This window comes from Macrobrachium nipponense, chromosome 15, assembly GCF_015104395.2.
Source record: "Macrobrachium nipponense isolate FS-2020 chromosome 15, ASM1510439v2, whole genome shotgun sequence".
Classification (NCBI taxonomy): Eukaryota; Metazoa; Arthropoda; class Malacostraca; order Decapoda; family Palaemonidae; genus Macrobrachium; species Macrobrachium nipponense.
In genome coordinates, this window is record NC_087208.1 from 20,451,862 (window position 1) to 20,460,651 (window position 8,790).

General features: G+C 35.7%; 1 long non-coding RNA gene across 1 annotated transcript in view; it reads left to right on the forward strand.

Annotated features, from left to right (window-relative positions):
- The window catches only part of LOC135227024 (uncharacterized), a 169,593-nt gene extending 163,346 nt beyond the window's left edge, over positions 1-6,247 (forward strand). The window contains exon 3 of the long non-coding RNA XR_010317331.1: positions 5,152-6,247. This is a non-coding gene — a long non-coding RNA (uncharacterized LOC135227024). The remainder of the gene's footprint in view (positions 1-5,151) is intronic.
- Positions 6,248-8,790: the final 2,543 nt, after the last annotated feature.

Sequence of the window (8,790 nt, forward strand, 5' to 3'; positions counted from 1 at the left end):
CTGAACAAATTAAGTGATTTTGGGCGGGTTGAGCGAAATATTGAACATGTTTAGCATCGTTCTTTCGTTGGTTTTGATTAACGTTTTGACAGACATTCATGACATTAGTCACCATGAACCATGAACAACTGTAGTCTATTTATTGTGACATAGTTGGTGAGATATAAGACGATTGTCCATTGCACCACATAAGCTTAGAATGAGAGTAAGAGGGGCCTGGTAATAGTATTATTTAGATAGATAAAAAGAGAATGAAAACATCCATTTTAACATAGAAAAGATGAGCAAGAAATGCTCTTAACTGTAGGATCTGGAGGGGGGAAAAGGAGAGATGGCGGACATTGACAGTACAAAAGGGACGGAGGAGAGATTATGGATATTATTAATGTCATTGGAGTGAGTACAAAAATCGAAAAGGCCCTAAGTGTAAGGATGGTAACAGGTGTTCCATGAACAAAATTCAGTACCGTATGAGTTAAATAACAGTAGATGCCTTTTTATTGTTTTTATATTTTTCTCAAAAGAACTACTGACGAAATTCTATAAAGTAGATTATGTTGCGTGAATAGCAAAGATATTGATTATCTTTCTGCCTTTCCATAAAAACCGGACATTTTAGAGACTTCACCAAGTGCAACTGAGAGCCAAATTCTTCTATAGATGTATTCCTGTTGAATGTCTTCATTTTCTGTAGCTAATACACGATCGTCTAAATTTCTTATTTCAAGGAATGATATAATCTTTTGTCGACTGGCACAACTTAGGGATTGCATTGCTCAGGAATTTTGTTTTTAAAATTCCTGATAGAAGAAGAAGAAAAAAAGCGAAATGGCGTTACGATGTTGAGGTGCTCCACCGGTGCAATTGCATAGTTCCTTCTCAAAGTTTTGTTAACTATGGAAATAGAACCTTCTTTATCATACTGAGAATGATCTTTATACAGTACTTCTGCTAGTGTCCGAGTTTGCTCTCACAGACCATCCAAATTTTCCCGGAATGAAGATATGGTTGATGAAAAGTTGAGCATTATTTTTTCCGGCCCCCTCCTTTATGACCTTTATGAGTTCCCCTCTGGCCCCATATAATTTTTCAAATGCTTCTTTGCCTTCTTCGCCCCCGCCCCCGCCCCCGCTCTCGCTTCCCCATGTTGCGGGGATCCTTCATATCTCTCTCTCTTCAACTTTCGCTCTCGTTTAATTGACTGGTTCTTTAGGAGAACCCAAACAGAAGAGAAGATAATAGGTCCGTTCTATGGTCGACTTCGGTTTGAGTGGAGAAAGGCCTCCGGTAGTTTATGTTTGCCGGCAAGACACTCAACGGCTCCCTTTTTTCCTCCGCCCCCTCCCCCGCCCCCGCCCACGCTCTCCTTCCTTCTCAGCGTCCTGAGACCTCCCTCGAGTCTCATGCTTCTGGTGCCCAGAAGTCCCCCTCCTATCCTTGGTGTCCTTAGGCTACGAATCCAAACGAATTTTTAAGCTTTGCCTAACGACAAGCCACGCACGCACTTGTCCCCCAGTGACTACGCCACACCCGCCCCCACTCTAATAGGAGAGAGAGAGAGAGAGAGAGAGAGAGAGAGAGTTGATTTCAATTGGCCAACATTCTTAGGAGAGTGCACGGGATCTCTTGTTTATAAACGGCTCGGAAGGAGAATCCGACGTGAAACTGATCCCGAACAGTAGGACAAATAAAGCTAGAGACCCCCTTCGCTCTCCTTCCTCCTACGCCGTCGCCGCCGTCGTAGTCGCCCCCTTTTTCTATAACGAATGCAGCAGCTTTTCCCTCCCCGTTCCTCCCTCCCTCCCTCCCTCCTCCTCCTTCTCCCACTAACAGATGGCCCTACCTCAGAAGCCCAATGCCCCCTACCTCGAATACTCCACGTTAACAAAACCCCCCTCCTCTACCATCACCCCAAGTTTGCCACCGGATAATCTCCCCTTCCCCTTCACCCAGCCATCCTTTACCAACCGACGCCAGTCTGGACATCTCTGGTCGTCTGCTAGTCGCTGAGATCCCTAATGTTATTACTTACTATCTGTTTTGTATCTAACATTTGTATTTTGATCGTCTGTCTCTTGCTTAGGTTCCTGGTGAATTTTCTTTAATCTGCTGTTTTTTTTTTACGTCATTCGTTATTGTCTTCTGTGTTTCTCTTATTTGCCATTTTTCCCAATGATAAACACAAAGATCGTTCATGTTATAAAACATTATCTTAACTTTGGCGAATATTAACTATAGTTTGCCAAAATTTTCTAGTAGTGATGATCACCTGTCTCACTGGTCTTTGTAACCAGTTTATCTAACGACGCTGCTTTGCTTCTTTCTTTATGAAAACTGCGTCTTTGACTCATTTTTGAGATTTAAAAAACAGAGCTTTCGCAGGTAGAACTGTATTGTTTCAAGGGAAAGATTTGGAGTTCCGAAATAAGTATCATGAATAGCGCAATTTATTTTTCATTCGGAGGGGTTATTTATACCTTTGTACACCCCTAAAATGACTCTCTCTCTCTCTCTCTCTCTCTCTCTCTCTCTCTCTCTCTCTCTCTCTCTCTCTCTCTCTCTCTCTCTCTCTCTCTCTCTTTCACACACAAATAATTACTAATATCGGAGAGATCCAGTTAATCTTATCATATAAAATATATTCTCTCCGTGGAAAGGTGCATATTTTGGTCTGTTGATATCTTGATACTCAAGTGTCCAGTTCTTTAAATCTTAGTAAGTTTTATCATTAATACTGTAAGACTGATAGAACAAGTGACAAAATGAAAAAGAGATGAGGTTTATAACTTAGACTCCTCAAAAAAATAATGAATAGATTAATAAATGAAAATTAAATAAATAAATAAAAAATAAAAAAATAAAAGCAAAGGCCAATGGAGCGGATAACCATGAACCCACGTTTAACATAATCCCGAAGAAAACGATAAAATGGCGGGGGACGGATAAAGGGTGGAGGCTCATCCACGAAAGCGGTTGACCGGCCTCTTAGAGGATAAAGGTTTATAAGTCAAGCAAAAACAAAAGAAGGAAGATAATTCAAAAGCTAATCAGAACAGGAAAAGAAAGTCACCTAAACATGCAATATATTTATTGTAAAGATCGGAGTTTCATGCTTATGCCTAGCATTTTTAAATTATAGATCACTTGCAATAAATATCATAGTTTTCTCAATTGAAGCATATTTTTAACATTCCAGTTATTAATTAGTGATTACTGTTTCAGCTGATTATTATTATTATTATTATTATTATTATTATTATTATTATTATTATTATTATTATTATTATTATGCTGATGATGATGATGCAAAACGCATAAAAGGAAAGACAGTAAAGAAAAGGGAAGAATTTTGTCTTAGTTTTTTTGTTTTGATTAAGTTTGACTAAAACTTCACATTTTATTAATGAATCAGATTTGTTGCAATCCCTTCTAATAGTTTTTTCGCCTCTGACACAGAGGAGTCACAAGGAGCGAGCCAAGAAAGGTAATTAACTTCCTATCCAGCATTTGAAACCTCTGCTGATCAGAATAACGTGAAAAGGGAAAATCAAAATGAAAATAAGTTTAGAAAAATTGTGTGGAAAACAAAGAAATAACGATGTGTACAGAGATATTCTCAAGGACAGATTTTAAGAAACAGATGAATAATATTAACTAGGTATGGTTACCTTATCAACTAGTATTATTTATCATGTGTTTAAGAAAAAGTTCATGTCAGTTGGGAAGACTTTGCTCCTAACTACCGTAGAAAAAACGCTGATTCTCGGATTTATAGAAACTTTGAAATTTTAACAATAGACGCAATTCTATTTGCGATCCTGGGTAGCATGCCGCACACACACACACACGTATATATTTAGATATCTATGTTTATATATACTAATTTATTACTGATATCGATTACAAATAAGTTAATATATATATATATATATATATATATATATATATATTAATGTGTATGTGTATTTATCTATATAGAGAGTGTACATCTATTCTTTATGAATAAAATAAAAACGTAAATATGAGATGCTCATGACCATTATCATTAGTGATGATAATACCCTAACTCTTACCACGACTAGTACTAGGAATCCTACTTCACGTAGAACCTAAGACTTAAGAATTGTCATCCTTGTAAATTGTATTAGTTGAGTCTCTTGTGCTGTCACATGTTTCTTTTTACAACTTGGTTCGAGCAGATGAGCTGAATTTATTTTTGTAATTAATGGTTGAATCTGTTTTTGGAATAGTTTGATGTTAAACATTTTAAAATTTAATTTTGTAGAGTTGGAGAAAGATAATTTCATATAAGGCAATCCTGAAATGATTTCTTGTATGTGTGTCTGTGTTTGAGAGAGACAAGGGCGGGGGGGGGGGGGGGTGATCCATGTGATGTTCATTTTCATTTAATATAATCTATAGGAAATGGTTACCGTATCCATATGTTTTGAATAAAATTGTCTTATTTGTGTATATATTTGAGCGTGAGAGAGAAAGACAAAAATGCAAATGTTACATATTTTTAAGCCATTTCTGGGAAAGAGAAAGAAAAGCAATTGCATGTATTACACATTTTAAAGGAATATAGTTTCAGAGGAATAGTTGCCGAAGGTACATTTTCTTTTTTATGAACGTTTCTGAAGTGTGTGTGTGTGAGTGGTAGAGAAAGAGGTATAGAGATAAAGATGTTAATGTTATATATTTTAGAATATAGACATTTTCATGAAAATTGAGAGAAATGTTTGTCTTGCATTTTTAGATAAATATAATTTTAGAGAAATATTTGCCTGGAGCTACATTTATGAATTAAACTACTGTGTAATTGAGTGTGTGTGTGTGTGTGTGTGTGTGTGTGTGTGTGTGTGTGTGAGAGAGAGAGAGAGAGAGAGAGAGAGAGAGAGAGAGAGAGAGAGAGAGAGAGAGAGAATGTTACATTAGTTTGAATAAAACTAGAGGAAGAGAGAGAGGAATACGTTACCTCTTGAGAGTAAACTAATTTTTCGGTTGAGAAAGGGGCTGTATTTTCAGTTGCACTTACAAAGTGCATTTATTCATACATATACATAAGTCATGGCATATTTAAGTAGCATATTTTCTTTCGCTAATCGTAGCAGATTAACTCAATTACATTTATTTTTCTTTCTCTTCCAGGTAAGAGAGTCATCCTCGCCACAGTCGACCATTTGGTTAACTTCAGTCGCTGCAGGAAGTGTTTCACCTTCTGATAAAGATGTCGTGACAGAGGTCTGATAGAGTTTTCACGATCAGCTTGTCACGATAATGTTTTGATAAACCCACTTTTATCCTTAGAATAACAAAGACTCGTTGATTTTAGAATATTTGTTTGTGTACAAATACTATGACGCTTTTGTGGTTTTGATATCTTGTTTATTCTGTCGTAATTATACGTATTATTGGCTTCATTCTGACGATTCTGGAGTACCCATTGTGCACAAAAATACGCTTCTATGGTTCTGGTAGTCTATTAAGTTAACTGTGAATAGTTTTATTCAAAGTATTATATATCTCAGGCATTTTGGTGTTTATCGCGTCAATCTGCCCTCAAAATTATTTAAGAATGAAATATAGACTAATTGTCTCATATCAAATAATTTGTGAATATTACTTAATGACAAGGTTAAGTGCGAAAATATTGTAATCTAGGTAATTCATAGTGATGTATCATAATGGGTTGTAGAAAATGATGTATCATAATGGGTTGTAGAAAATGCCCTATCATTTTGGGTCATTCCAAGACCTAGTCTTCGGGTAATTCTTGTGCCTTATTATATTTTGGTAGGTCTTAGTGTCTTAGCCGTTTCCGACCCATTTTTCTCGGAAGTAAAATTTCAGTGTTATTTTGTTTTCCCCTTGATTGTGAAAATAGTCTCAACTGTAGATGATGTAAGATATCTAATTCAGTATTATTAGGAATATTAAAAAGTGACTTTAGTTCTCATGTGTCGCAATTAAGAATAATTATTATTTTGATTCAGTTGTACAGAGCTCATTTTTAATGTGAACATATATCTTCATTATAATTAATTTCTATAGAAAACCTAAGTAATTTGTGCAGAAAGGTAATTGTTTATATATATACACCGTAGACTACTATTTTCAAATGTATACTAAACTGTCATTTGTTCGTAATATTTACATAGTGTTATATTTTATATTTTAATAGTGTTCAATCCAGAAACATGACTGTATGTATTTACATATTTTTGTAATAAAGTTATTCTCATAAGATACTGTCTTCATCTTTTGAACCTGTGATGTTAGTTGCTGTAGGCGTAGTGGTGCAACTGTACAGCGAGGTAAGTTCTCAACCACCGAATACACGTTTTCGTGCACTCTTTCTCATACACATGAGCATAGGCTTATATCTCGTACACTTCTGCATAGGGTTACGGGATGCACGGTAAATGTTTACTTACACATATGGAGAACATTTACATATTTTAGATTTATGTTTGTTCAACCATTTTGAATACGACATGATCATGCATTTGTGTCTGTTATGTTATATATTTATTTATATATTTACATACACACACACACACACATGCCACCGGATCTTTTGTGTACGTATGAATAAAACTTAGAAAAATCCAGTTAATGAGTGTATAGAGTACGTATATTTAATTGCATTATTTTATTTCTTTTCTGTTGAATCTAATACGGCCATTGTTAGTAAAGGAATATGCACTTGTAAATCAAGATTCTTCCGTGTCGTAAAGTTTTTGTAAAGCCGTTAATTAGATATTCCATAGAATTATGTTCATTTTGGAAGATTATAGTGACGTAAACTACCACAGCTAAGGTTAGTCGACCCGACCTTTTTTGCAAGTATCATTAGAAAGTTGTGGTTAAAATAGGTCGAGATTTATGAGAGCTAGAGGTTAACAATTTATTTTTTTTTATTAACAGAGTATTGTTTAAATTTTCTGCAGGTTTCAGTTGGTAATGGCTATGGTTGTTTTTCCTTACAGTTTTTCTAAGAAATTTCGTTCGTCTTCGGTTTGACAAATTTCATTTTTATGGTAGATTTGGTTTGTGTGATTTTGATTATGATAGTGTTTGCCTTTGCCTGGCAATTCTAACCTTCTTCTGACAAAGATTAGAAAAAGTTTCTTGACTCACGACAGAATAAGTCTGAAGACCTTTATGTAGGTCAGACACAATAGAAGAAGGAGCTGTGTATGATCGCGAGATGATAAGATCCACTTGTCGCAGGAGGGACTGTTGTAGGAGTCGAGGAAACTGGAAGCAAGAGCGTTCCAAGTATACGTATAGTATGCCATGAAATTCTGAGTGAGGAATTTTAACATTTATTATTATTATTATTATTATTATTATTATTATTATTATTATTATTATTATTATTATTAAACAGTTTCAGAAGACCACTGGGACACATTTCCAGCTTCTGGATGCTCACCCCAAGTGTTTGTTCATAAGTGAGAATAATATGAATCACTTTAAACTGAAAGAAGTTGGCATATCTGTTGGAAGAGGCCAAAGGCAACTGTTAAAGAATGAAAGGCTGAAGGCTTTGCAGTATGAAAATAATAGTAGATAGTTAATTTTTTACACAGGAAATGAAGGTTGGGAACTGACAGTTTTATCTATGTTTTTACGTTTCGGAATAGCTCTATAATTCATGTTTAGGTTAATGATGTTTTTCGTAAAGTCGGCGTCACATTAGTAGGGATTTTATTTCTAAGCCTATGGTTGCCAAAGTTGCACTATGCACACAATACCTTTTCTACAAATATTGAAATATCCGCATGTTCGTCAAACTCTTCATGACGAATATGTGTGTCTTTAACTTAGCCACAAAAGAGATGCAGGAAAAGCATGTCATATAAGTCTGTTCGAAGATGCGATGCTGTGGTCAGTGGCCGAAGGTCGAGGATGTAAGACTGACACTTTGAAGTAACTTTGAATGATTTATCTTTTATGCAAATATTTTGTAGATTAATTGATTATCAGTAGTTCAATATTTTCATATTTTTTATAACTTGAAGAAAATACATATACCAGGTAGTTTACATCTTCCTTTTTGGTGCTATACTTTAAATGATCACTGATTAAATGTTCTGCATTTTCTACGTAGTACAGTAACGACGAAACTATTGAACCGTGATCGAAACACCAGTTTTAAAGAATTGTCAAGTAGCACTGGGTGGACAAGTCTCCTATACATTTATACCGGCTTGCATACATTATGTAGGATTATTGCACACGAGTCCATCACTGTCACGGGGAATGGTGTACAAAGTACAGTCATAAGGAAAAAAAAAAGTGTCCCTCACATTTGTAACTCGTTATGTACTAACTTATATGAATGGATTTTGCTTATTACGGATTGCTCCGTGATTGACGACGCAGGTGAATTAATCAACAGGTGCGTAACGCGAAGTGAGAGATCATGAAATTTTACTGTCATAATTGTCGTGAACATCAGTCATTGTCGGTACTGTCCCAAGGTGAAATCTAGCTGTCAGGAAATCATGCATTCGTAATTTTAATACATTATGCAATCCATGCTAATGCGGAGGATATCGCAACTTCGTCACAGTGAATGAACGGTGGGTCGTTTGGAATAAAATGGGTGTCAATAATATAAGAGTGTATTTCGACTGATATTGATATTTCTTGGGGTGATTAATATTCTCCTCAGGGGCTCTCTTGCCTATTCGCTTCCGGAAATATGGCAGGGAACACGAAGGTTAATTTTTAGTTAATATATAGGAGATCCACCTAGGTGCTTTGTTGAATGCCTGC